Source organism: Lissotriton helveticus, chromosome 2_1 (assembly GCF_964261635.1).
Source record: "Lissotriton helveticus chromosome 2_1, aLisHel1.1, whole genome shotgun sequence".
Taxonomy (NCBI): Eukaryota; Metazoa; Chordata; class Amphibia; order Caudata; family Salamandridae; genus Lissotriton; species Lissotriton helveticus.
In genome coordinates this window covers 587,585,925-587,598,696 of record NC_136059.1, presented here as the reverse complement: position 1 = coordinate 587,598,696, position 12,772 = coordinate 587,585,925, and the positions used below count along the sequence as shown (strand labels likewise).

The 12,772-nt window shown below is 44.7% G+C and overlaps 1 protein-coding gene across 1 annotated transcript in view; it reads left to right on the top strand.

Moving 5' to 3' along the window:
• The first annotated feature begins 2,990 nt into the window (after positions 1-2,990).
• Positions 2,991-12,772, top strand: part of TMEM171 (transmembrane protein 171) — a 210,672-nt gene continuing 200,890 nt past the window's right edge. Inside the window, exon 1 of the mRNA XM_078675271.1 lies at positions 2,991-3,127. The gene's annotated coding sequence lies outside the window, so the exon portion shown is untranslated. The remainder of the gene's footprint in view (positions 3,128-12,772) is intronic.

Below are 12,772 nucleotides of genomic sequence, written 5' to 3'. Positions count from 1 at the left end.
GAGGTGTGCAGAAGCAAAGCGAAGATCAGAGCAAGGAGGCGAAGGACAACATCGGAGGCGTGGGGGGCGGAGATAGCCAGCAACGAAGATGGCCGCATAGTCTGCGAGCTCCCCCGTCTCGTCAAAAATCCGAACAGGTATCCTGGGCAAAAGCCGACTTCAACCATAGTTTCTGGCAGATCACAAGGGTGGAAACCAGCGGGACAAGACTCGCTAGCCGGTCATTTTAGTCCTGAAATTGCAACTGCGGCCTAAAGCGGAGGGGCGCGCGTGCGAGCCGCGGCCTCGAGTGAGGGAGAGCCGGGCCTGACAAGGGTTGCCCAGCGGCACGAGGTTGGGGCCTCGCGGAGGTCAGCGTTGGAGCCCGGCGGGACCCCGAGGAAACAGAACACAGCTGCGCCCCAGAGGTGAGAGGGGGCTGCGGAGGAGCGGGCCGGTGGCGGTGAGGGAGCACGGACGGGAGTGCCCCTCCCCCCCGACGGATTGCGCTACAGGTCCAGCTGGCGACCCTGCGGGGGTCTCGAGGTGCCCTGTGGAGGCGCTGGGCTTTGGGTATGAGCCCACAGAGTCCGGTGAAGAGTCGGAGCTGAAACTGGCACCGCTGGGGTGCGCGAAGCCCCCATACAGCCCCGGGGGCCTTGAGGATACAGTCCCCCGCGCGGGACACTGAGATCGGGGCGCTGCCCCTGTGGAACGGGCCTGGGAACACTCCGGCATCCCCCATGACCTGGGGGGGTCCAACAGATATGGAATGGTGCTTCCCTGGCTGCAGACGGAGTGGATAGCACCTTGACAGTGTCCAGGAGGACAGACGATGGCCGCCATCTTGCACTCCGGTGGGCAGCAAAATTTGCCTCACGTGGCTCCAGAGCGGGGAACTGTGCCGCACGAACCATTGGGAAACGGACCGGGCCGTTGTACTTTTGCCTGCGCTGGATGGTCAGTGCTTGAGTCGCAGGTGGACCTCGGTCCCCCCCCACTCGCTCCCCACACGCCTATGTGCCCATGAGTGAGGGACGGCACGCGGGAGGAGGGCCACCTGAATATAGGAAAGCATTAAGGAGGACGGTACTGCAGCCGCAGTGGCCTACGGAGTCCCGGTCGCTCAAACAGCGATTTTTAGAGAATCGCCATTTGAGAATAACAAAATGGGATGTAATAAAAAAATTGGAAATATTTTGCGATTCCTTGGCATTCCTTAATTGCTATTAGCAAATTGCGAATCACAATTAAGGAATACCTTCCCAGTCATTCCTTTGGGCTAGGAAGCCCATAGGAATGAATAGGAAGACATTCTCAATTTGTGATTCGTAATAAGAGAATCGCAAATTGAGAATGCAATTTCAAGGGTGCCAGGGTGTCAAAAGGACATCCTGCTGCACCCCTGAAATATGTATGTGTGCACATGTGGCGCACATACATGCCCTAAGGACATGTATGTGCGCCACATGACACTTTGAAAAATGCAAAAAAGTGAATTTTTCAAACAAATTGCAAATTACCACCAACTTGAAGTTGGTGGTAATTTGCGATTCCTTAAGGCCAAATCGCACTTTTTCTGTGCTTCATACATTGCATCAAAGGAATCGTAATTTGGGATTCTTTAAATGCAATTGCAATATAGAAAATCGCAAATTTTGCGATTCTCTAATTTACAATGCCCTTTTGGGATGCTACATCCCAAAAGGCCTTTTCCCGTTTGCAAACAGGCTGATTCTGAGAAACGGCCCATTTGCGAACGGGAAAGGGGCTTGATACATATGCCCCTAAATCTCTATTTCTGCAAAGCACCAGGATGATTCTTCCGGAGCAACAGTGGCGCTTTACAAATACAAAAACAAATCAAAAAGAAAAGACGTCCCAGGTGTGCTATTTGTCTGGTGTGGGTCAGAGTATTAAGTAAAAAGAGGTTTGAGACTATGGATGCCACTGTTTTGGAGAAAGTAGCAGAAAGACAAAGTAGAACCAAGGGATTTTATGACGGTAAGTTTAAAGTGAAATTGTCAGATGTGGCTGTTGGGGACTGGGTTTTACTTAGGATTCCCACAAGGGTAAGAAGAGGTCAGTCAAGATGGTCTGCACCAGCTGTGGTGGACAATTTCGAAAAGATCTGTGTTTTTGCATGGGAAGGGATGATGGAGTAAAAGAGTTTTAGTTAAAGTTACGTGTGAACAAGCACAGAAGATTAAGCAAATCAACGCCTTGGAGAATTACGAAACCTATAATTTCCGATGTGGACAAATGTTGGAAGGTGCCCTTGAGGGTTCGCATACTGAAGCCGAGGAACGTATTCTGTGGGCTCCGTTTCCACTTGGAATAAAAGAAGCAGTTTGTCTAAAGAAACTTCTTTGTCCTGGAATGTCTTACCTCACCCTATGATCATCCTTGGTACAATGGGGCATAATGCAACAATAAAATATTTCTTCGTCTTCCGTCCGGAGCTGCTAAACTCAGAACTTGTGGTGTTTGTAAATACAAATTATGCCACGTTTAACTAGGGGAAACATGTAACTGGGACTCTCGGAGCACTCAGAATTATGCCCTACACAACACGGCACAAATAAAATGCGTGCGTGGTCTCAGAGGTGATTCTGCATCCAATACATATCTCTGTTAATTTAGACTAACATGCTAAACGACTTTTAAGTCCTTTTTGCATGTGTGCTATTTCCCATTGTTTACCACTATTTACTTCCTAGTGGTTTGTGATTGACTTCTTCTAGGCGCTAGTTAAAAGAAGCAGAGGTTTAGATTTAGAACATCTAGTCCCATAGCTCAATTTAAACACAATGTAAGTCAGGATCCTGGAAATGTTTAATCAGCTGTAAGTGATTCCGAACAACGAGTTTGTTATTACCTGCCCGCTCTGCGTCTAGGCACACACAGGCATCTGTGTGCTTTCTCCACCACACGCCCCGCCCTAGTAGATTGTTGTCCTTTTACGCAAATACACTCGGTATCTGGCCTTTGTTTTCCCCAGGCTTCGCTGGCCGGTGGCCAGGTAGAAGGGAAGCAGGTGCTCGGCATTAGCAGCTCCCGATCAGTGCGCGTGCAGGGAGGGCGCGCGGCGGAAGCACCCATGGGAGCGCTGCTGCGGGGGTCTGTAGCGGAGCGCGCCTCAAGTCAGGTGAGTGGTCGGGAGCAAGTCAATATGAGGGGAAACATTGGCGAAATCGATTCCTTTTTCTTCTTGTACGCTAAACTGCTCTAGCAATGTTTTACTTCTGTACACTTCTGGTTGCAACACCGAACTGTCGGACGACTTTATGGAAGAGTTTAAGGACCTCGCCTTCCTATAGGCTAATGCCCACGCGTACTTCGTTCCGGGCTGTTTTGTAGCGGGGCTCAGCCCCACGTGGCCAGTGTGGGGCTGTTTCTTCATTAAGCACCGAAGCATAGTTTCGTTTTTCACATTTAAAAGTATGTGACTGAAACCAGAACTGATAAAAAGCTACGATGCTGGCAAGGATCACTTGGCAGTTATGTCTTCTTGGTGTTTTTTTCGTTTTGTTTGTCGATTGTATGTTCTAGGTTCAGAGGTATCTTTTCCGACTGAATCCTCCATGTTGTATTTCAAGGCATCTCCTTCACCTGGCGTGCAATCCGTGCCCAACGCGTAGCGCCTTCTTTCTCAGTCTTGTGCGGTTCCTAACGACTCAGCCCTGTCTACCGTCTTTCACTCCGGTTCTTTAAACGGCAGGCCCCTCACCTCGGGCCAGCAGCGCTTATCTCTTCAATGGCCCACGATTGCTGCTTGCAGGTTTTTACTGGTTCTCTTCTTGGTATTTATAATAACACATGTAGACTAGGAGATGCTATCTTTCAATATAGACCATGTTTAAAATCAATTGCGTCATACTGGTAGGCGTATGTGCTCGAACAGCACTTTGTCAGTTGTCTCTGAATTCCGCACCTGGAGTCGAGGGTCGGATTCACAAAGCCACACAAATCCCTCACTCTTTTTTAATCTCTTTTTTTTTTAAGTGTTTATTTCGCAATTCGTTGTGTAAACAAATGTACCACTTTCAAATATATGCCCTACCCAACCCCCAAAAAATACAACTACCGAGGCAGTCCATATCTTCTAAATACACTGAAATCACAATCCATAACGCATAAGAGTCCATCAACATTTTAACAGTGGTTTCAGGTCCACTAAATTGGATCCTTTAAGACATCCCATGAATTGCACACCTGCCCCATTGTTATACGTGAAGCCTTCATCAGTAACTAAAACAAATATTGGGCATCGTACAAAACCATAAGGATGGAGTCCTTGGCATGTGGCTAAATTAGAAGAGCTTGGAGGGACTTTTAAAAGAAATACATAATTAACTTTGGAAAATACTTCTCACCGCTTTTAAGTGAAACCAATACTTGTTGAAAAGCCCACGTGTTCTTGTATTAAATAAGATTCCGCGTTAACAAATTACACCTAAGTAGGTGGGCTCCACGAAAATGTTTGCGATTTGAGCCTAAGCCAGTCGTGTGCGTTGTGGTGTTAAAACGGTTTTTGGGTGTGCTAGTCAGTTGCTTCACCTGGCCAAAATGAGGGAGAGTCCTGAAACATCCCTGTTTTACTTAAAGAGCAAATGTGGTAAAGGAGTAAAGCATTTTATTCTAGGAAATAGGAAGCTGCATCTCTACCCAAGACTATTTTTAGGTCTGGCTATATGCATTCCTCATCAACGACAAACACAGACTTGTGGCATAACCTCGCTCCAAGTCAATACATGGTCTGTCTCCAGTCCTGAATTGTTCCCCATCAAAACCATCTTTTCAGGTGTTAGTCAAATTAGTTCAATTGAAGTAAAACAAATACAATACCCAGAAGGCTTTGGATTATAAGAAATTAAATCAGGGTCTAGAAACAGTGTATGTAATGACCAAAACCTAGGTAATCATTCTAGAGGGCTCTGAGTCAACCCCAGGGCTTTAAGTGGGCCGGGTCTGAGCACCAGCAGTTTTTTAAAGGTGGCCTTGGAAAGGGTCTCTATCGGGCTATGTTTTGTGCCCTGGCACAGGCGGTCCGTGTTTTATCGGGACTGCAGTAACAGAAGCCGATGTGCGCTGCTCACTTCTCACTAGTGGAGAAGTTATGGCATGACGTCATGCCAGGTGAGCTTTGTAAGGGAAGGGAAATCCTTTAAAGAGAGTGATTTTCTCTATGGATTTCCCTTCTCTTTTTGAAACTCAGGAGCAGCAACATTGCCGTGGTGTCACCAGGGCTTTAAGTGAATGCTTTTTCAATATTAAATACAAGCCAGCGTTGCTGCTTATATATCTTGTGCAACTAACAACCATTGACAAAGCCAATAGTCCTGACTTGTAGCAGGTATGATGTCACTTGTTGTATCATATATCTGGATGCAGTGACAGAAATAGCAAAATACAAGTTGGGCGGCACACTATGCTTAGCACAGATTTTAGGCTTGTGTTTTTCAGCCACGCCCTTAATTACATTGACCACGCCCCTTTGAGAGACCCCCATTTTTTTCACTTCAATTAAAGCCCTGGTTAATCCCCTTCAGCAATTAGTCGGTTTTGGTCAGCTGCCATCAGTAATTATTGAAGAAAGTGTCAGTCACATTTTAGTTAACAGTAGAGTAATATTTCGGACTGCCTGGAGCGCTTCCAATGGCCAGTGCATGTAGAAAGAAGCACATCATCCAATAAATGTCTTTGTGCACATAGAAGTATTCCACACTCCTTTTTTGCTGTTGCACCAACGTTGATTTGGCACATAAATAGGATTTTGCTTCTAAATGTAATATTGTTATGTTTACTTTACACCAATTGTGATTTTACTCCTAAATTTGATTTGTGCTGCTAAATGTTTTCCACGCTAATTCTTGTTGCATCGTGGGAGTTTTAGCACCTACATGTACTGTCAACCAGATGTGATGTCATATTGATGCACACCACTTACAACTAACGTGACCTCTTACTAATTTTTCTTTATCAGCACTCCATTTTTCCAAGAGTGATTTTACTTCCAACGGACTTTTTTATCCTGAATATAATCTGTGCTCCTAAAATTGTTTCCAGACCCTTGCTGAGTTTGCACATAAATGATTCCTTCTACTAAAGGATTTCCCCACTATTGATGAAGCCGCAACAAGGATAACTTTTGAGATGTCATTGTACATAATTTAAACCAAACATGCCGTATTACCATGCTTTTTCCTCTCTCGTAATTTTGCATGTACATGTGGTGCAAAACTCCAGTTGACTTTGGACCATGGGTTATTTTGTACAAAAATTATTTACTCAAAAGTGCTGCTGCTCCCACATTTGATGCCACTACACTGCTTACTTTCGATTAATGTATGTTTGAAAGATACATGTTGAGGGCTCTTAAAAATTGTCAACAATCATAGTGATTTGTGCACCTTGATGATTCCAATCAAATGGGGGGGGGGGGAAGAGGGGGGTGGATCCTACTGATGTAACCTTTTATACGTAATGAACAATAGGCCACTTCTCTCTGTCCTGGGTGATACTCCAGAATCTCGCACTGGGCTCCATGTTAGTTTAAAACGTTTTATTGAGGACATATGCTCCTCAACAGACACAGTTTTCTTCTTACACACAAAAGAAAACCACTATCCCAGTTTATCACAACCATAAATGTGAACTCCACTTCACCCTAGATGAAAATGGAGGTCCTGATTAAAATCCTCCATAACTTCACCAGATTATTTGATGCAGAGACAGTTGTAAATGTTTGTACAATGGATAGAACCGTTACAACTGATCGCATAACCACTATTCCTACTAACAACAAAATCGGCAGTAGGGGTGGGTGAAATATTCTGTTCTGCTGACGGAATTGTTGGAATTTTGTCGACTCCATTCTCCTCTTCCCACCCCCCACCCCATCTCTTTGTGCACACCTCTCACTCTCTCTCTTTCTCTTTTAGCAAACTTCTCCTCCTCTTCCCCTCCCCCTCCTCTCCCTCTCTCTTTGAGCACGCCTCTATTCTCCCCCCTCCACTCTTCCTCTGTTTGAGCACTCCTCTCCTCTTCTCCCTCCTCCTCTCTTTGGGCATCACTCTCTTCCCCCTCTCTTTGAACACCCCTCTCCTCTTCCCCCTCTCCTCTTCCCCCTCTCCTCTTCCCCCTCTCCTCTTCCCCCTCTCCTCTTCCCCCTCTCCTCTTCCCCCTCTCTCTGAGCACTCCTCTCACCTCTCCCACCTCACCATTTTCTCTTCGCACCCCTCTCCTCTTCCCCCTCCCACTCTTTGGGCACCCCTCCCCCCCCCTTCTCCTCTCCCCCCTTCTCCTCTCCCCCCTTCTCCTCTCCCCCCTTCTCCTCTCCCCCCTTCTCCTCTCCCCCCTTCTCCTCTCCCCCCTTCTCCTCTCCCCCTTTCCTTCCCTCCCTCTCTATTTGAGCACTCCTATCCTTTTTCATCCCCCACTCTTTAAACATGTTCCCCTTTCACCCCTCTCCCTCTCCCTTTGAGCACTCTTCGCCTCCTCCCTTTGAGCACTCTTCGCCTCCTCCCTTTGAGCACTCTTCGCCTCCTCCCTTTGAGCACTCTTCGCCTCCTCCCTTTGAGCACTCTTCGCCTCCTCCCTTTGAGCACCCCTCGCCTCCTCCCTTTGAGCACCCCTCGCCTCCTCCCTTTGAGCACCCCTCGCCTCCTCCCTTTGAGCACTCCTCGCCTCCTCCCTTTGAGCACTCCTCCTCGCCTCCTCCCTTTGAGCACTCCTCGCCTTTGAGCACTCCTCGCCTCCTCCCTTTGAGCACTAAATCCCTTCCTCGAGGACACTCCTCTCCCCGGGATTTCTCTCTTATTGGTTGCATCTCACTCTGCATACATAGTCCTGAAAAGTCAAGCAGAGGCACCAATCCCCACACTTCAGAGCATTCTTCTAATCTCATCACCTGCCAATGAACCCCAACCACTGGAATACTTCTTGATCACAGGTCATGTTACAATCTCCAAATCTAAATGTTATCAACACAAAGATCAGTCTGTTTAAGCAATCCCAGAAAAAACATATACTAACAATCCAGTAATCCATCTTCTAGACAGACATCTGGCTTATTGAGCTGTAGGTCTTCGGTCTCTAATGCAACTTTAATATCTGCCCACATGCAATCTGCTCACCCTCAGTAGCGTTATTGTATCTCTATCCTGCAGCATCCTACACCTCACTAGAACACTAGTGGAGGTGTTTTTTTCCCCACAAAAAAACGGTCTTTGTGTTAATAATATTTAGCTTTGGAGATTGTAACATGACTTTGATCAAGAAGTATTCCAGTGGTTGGGGCCTCTTAAGTGCAACCTGATTAACTCATAAACTACTCCTCATTTCAATGCTTCTCTGCGGAGATTACTAATACCAAAGGTAAACCACTGATGCTGGTCACCTTATACAGCCTACCTAGCAACAACATCTTTTTTTGTGGGCAATTTCTTGATTATAGAACTAATCAACTCATCTCTTCAGTGACAACCATGCATCTCTTAGAAAATTCTTCCTATTGAAAAACTACTTACCACAACATTGCACCTTGCCTACCCGCAGTAAGAGTTCTACTCTGTACCAAGTGTCATAAAACACTACATACAAGCCTCTAAACTTCTCAGATTGGATTGGTTATAGCCCTTCTTTAGTCTTACCAAATATTTTGACCATAAATCATATTCCCAGTGATAAACTGTAGATGGGTATCTTAAAATCTAGAGACCAAGAACACACTGCCAGCATGCATTACCAAAGCCTACAGATCAGCTTTAATGTCCCAACACAGGCATGCAACATGCACTCAGAACATTTGTATAGTATCTCTGTGCAGCCTATATATTTCTGTTGATTTTGTATCCAGCTTCTTTATTGCACAAGATATTTGAATCCTACAAGTTTGTCTGTATTTTTGGGCACATATTAGTACCAGTACTATAGTACCCTGCACTGGGTGTTAACTACGCTCACAACCCTGCCTGCTCACATTACAGTTGAGTCACCGTGAGTCCTGCCTGGTGATTGTCAATTTCCTAATAGTATATGATATGTCAATTTCCTAATATTATGATATCGGAATTTCACAGTATAACCTGTGAGCAATGAATGCTCACAGATCTGACTACTTCTCAGGACTGACTGTCTGAAATTAGTTTTATCATGGTATCCATCGTTTACTGCTGCCAGACTTCAGTTTCTTCTATGGATTGTGGTGGCACCTAATAAAATGTTAAAATGTCAAGCATGCAAATACATGTAATAGGTTAAAAATGACAAGTAAGTACATATCATATTGATTTACAATGACAAACAAGCAAGTTCAGTCCGACTGCAAAACATATTCAAACATACCCTTAGCCCACTGCAGCTTCCAACTAGCAAACTACAAGTATCTCTCACACACACAGTTACCCCTTGCCAAGCTATCATATATAAAGTGCCACAATGGTCCGCATCCTCAAAGTTCACCACATTAATTCTAAATCAGCCTCTTGGCATATCCTGTAGAGCCAAAGTACAAGATAATTCAGTAGTCTAGACGAGAAATATTCTGGGTCTGTATGATCATTTTTCACACTGGCAGACAAAAAAAGCCAACGATTTTCCTCAGACTTCTTAGAAGGCCAAAGCAGCCAGACATCAAACCTTTAATCTGGGCCTCAGAAGAAAGCTTGTCATCTATCAGCAGTCCTAAGTTTTTGACCACTAATTTGGGCTTGAGGGGCTGTCCCAGCAAATGAGGCCAACTAATGAGCACCCCAGTCTAAAGCATTTTTGCCCACCAAAAGAATGTCTGTTTTATTAGCATTGAGCTTCTGACAATTTGTGTGCATCCTCTTCCCTATGGCAGCTGTGAAGCTCATTAAATTTACAGGGCCTTTGCTTTTCCCAGCCGACAGGGATATAATGAGGCGAGTGTCAGTAGCGTAGGATATTAGGGACCGCCTTAAAGATTCAATAATTTTAGCTGGCAGGCTAACACAAATATTAACTAAAGTGGGACTTGGAATACTCTGAACTCAAGCTGATACTTTGTGGAAGAGAACGGTGGAGATATCACCTGGAAAGTACGGTCCTTTGAAAAGGAAGTAAACCAAGCAAGAGCCTGATCTCAAAAGCCAATCTCGTATCTATCCAGAATTAGCTCATGCTCCACGCTGTCGAAAGCTGCGCTTAAATCTAGCAAAATTAGCGCAGCTGAGCCATCCTCGTCCAAAGGAAAAAAAAAAAAAAGATATATATTTATATTTAAAAGAGGGCTTGCTCTGCAGCAACATACTGGTTCATTCTCGGTTCCTTGGCCGGTTGTCATACCCTGAGGCAGCTGAGCAGCTTTTGCATTACCAGGCTGTGGTCCATGGTGGCTCCAGGTCTGTGGAGCATCAGGAAAGCAAAACTAACTGCATTCTGAAGACCACCTGTCTGGGGTGTGACCTTCCACCACAGGGAATGGGTCAGCTGAGATGAAACTTAGCCTCTGAAGAAGTTTGGCACTTCATCCTCTTTCAAGAGTGTGGTTTGTTTCCCTACTTAATGTGCCTTCGTGGGCACAGGCTTTCACTTCACCAACAAGTCAGTGATGTAGCTAAATGTGCCATAGCCTGGAACGCAGTTTGAAGCCACTGGCAAGGTTTTTAACATCCATAGCATCCTGAAGAGGGCCCGTGGATCAGTTTAAAGGGCTATTTAATATGATTCATGGCTCTAATTGAATAGTATAAATATTGGCCCTACACAAAACACTATCTATAACGGACTTGATCGAGTATATTTTATATCTACATTGCTGTTCACTTTATTGGAAATCTTAATGCATAGTTGTAGTTGAACAGCATAAATTGCTTTAAAAAGTATATATGAACAATTTAATGTTTTAAAGTCCTACAATATGGTGAACCATAATGTTTTTATTTGTATTTATGTGGATAGCTCTGAGAATTGAGACATGAAATCAGTAAAAGGAAATGTAACTATTTTTTTCTTTTTGTGAAGACATTATATTTGGAAATATGGCTAACCCTAATGGGGGAGCAAGCAGTTTTTAACGTCGAGCCTACGCGACAGACCAGGCTGTCTGGTTGCAAAAGACCTATTGGTGGCTTACCAAAAGCTTGTAGGGGCTTACAGCTGGCCTATTGGTTGATTTTGTTATCACCCCAACTTTCTTGGTGCTAATTCGATTGCTTTCCCTATCCCAGCTTTTCCATCGTGTGTTTGTCTCCCCCCCCCCCTTTTTTTCTTTTTGTTAAACAGAAGAGTAAATGTTTTCCGGCTCTCTCATTCTTTCCCACTTGTGCTGCCTTCACATGCCCACCCCTTGAGCTCAATTTTCTCCCTTGTGTGCTTCTCCACTACTCCCCTTGTTGCTGTCACCTTTTTGTGCTTCTCGCTGCATCTTGGACTGCATCTTCTTCTCTCCCCACCCTGCTCTCTATGTTCCTCTGTGTGTGCTTCTACCCCTGTTTTGCTTTCTCCCTCCCACAATGCTTTTCAACCTCCCTGCCCCATTTGCTCCTCCGTTACCCCTCTCACACAGGAGGTACTTAAAAAAAAAAAAAAAGAATAATTAAAAATAAATCGTGCTTCAAAATTTAATTTACCGTTTCTCATCTGCCATTTTGAATTGGTATATACATTTTTTTTAACAAATGGTGCACGCTTCATTCTGCTGGCATGTGCACATACATCATCACGCATGCGTGCACCAGCGGAACAACGTGACTGCCAACAGCGAGCAAGTCTTTGCGCCTTTTTACATTTTGTTATTTTTCTTTGACAATAATGCCTAGCATCAGTAGGAAGCCAGACCCTGTCCAGCATTGCAAAAGCCAATCTGTTCCAAAGGCGAGACCTACAGGGCTTTATCAATGTCCGTTTTTAAACATCTGTGTACTTTAAGACGAAGAACACATCTTACCTATAAAAGAATCTATTATCACGTTACTCAGACACCCACATAGCCCCTCCCCATTGAACTCTAGCCCTTCCAGATGAACTGCAAGAGCTAGAATACTCTGTCCCTCAAACAAAAATGTCGATAATCCCTCACAGAAACTCTCGAGGTAAAATAGATCAGCATCCCGAATTGTTTCATTTATTCAGAAGAGTGAACCACATGTGTCACATGATTTCCCTCTTCTATGAATGGAGCTCAGTAAGGGAGTTAACAGTCCACATAAATTTGCACAATGTGACCTTCAGCTCGAGCGCCTACCTAGAAAAATGGACACTCTTGTAACAGTAGTGAGAGCGATACCTTGTAAAGTGAGATACCCCCTCCTGTTTTTGTCTCAAAAACACCAATGCTGCCTTTATACTTTTATAGGGCACATTTGAGATGAGCTTCACCTCTACCTCCTACATCAGCTTAAGACCTAGCAAGAATCTTAAACCGTGCACTAGAAGAGCGGTCTCTGTTCTTGACTCAATAGACTTAATGGACCTGCTTAGAAAACATAATTTAGAGAACACCCCCTTATGTTCGATTGGCTCACATATACCAGTCATCGAGGGTATTTGGAAAGAATCCCCTAAGCAGCAAGATACAAGTATCCACTCTGAAAAACAAAGACATCGAGATGACTAATCTATACACCCATAGGTCCTTAAAGTCTCCACTTTAGAATCTACTACGTAACTGCAGATCTGCTTTTAAATATTGCCTAGAATCGTAGTCCTGATTAAATCCGAGAAGAAAACTGGTGGTGAAGTAGCAGTGATAGAAAAAACATCCATTGTAGGAGTCTGAAAATGATAAATTCACCATGTTTCAGTGGAAGTTAAAACAATAGTGCCT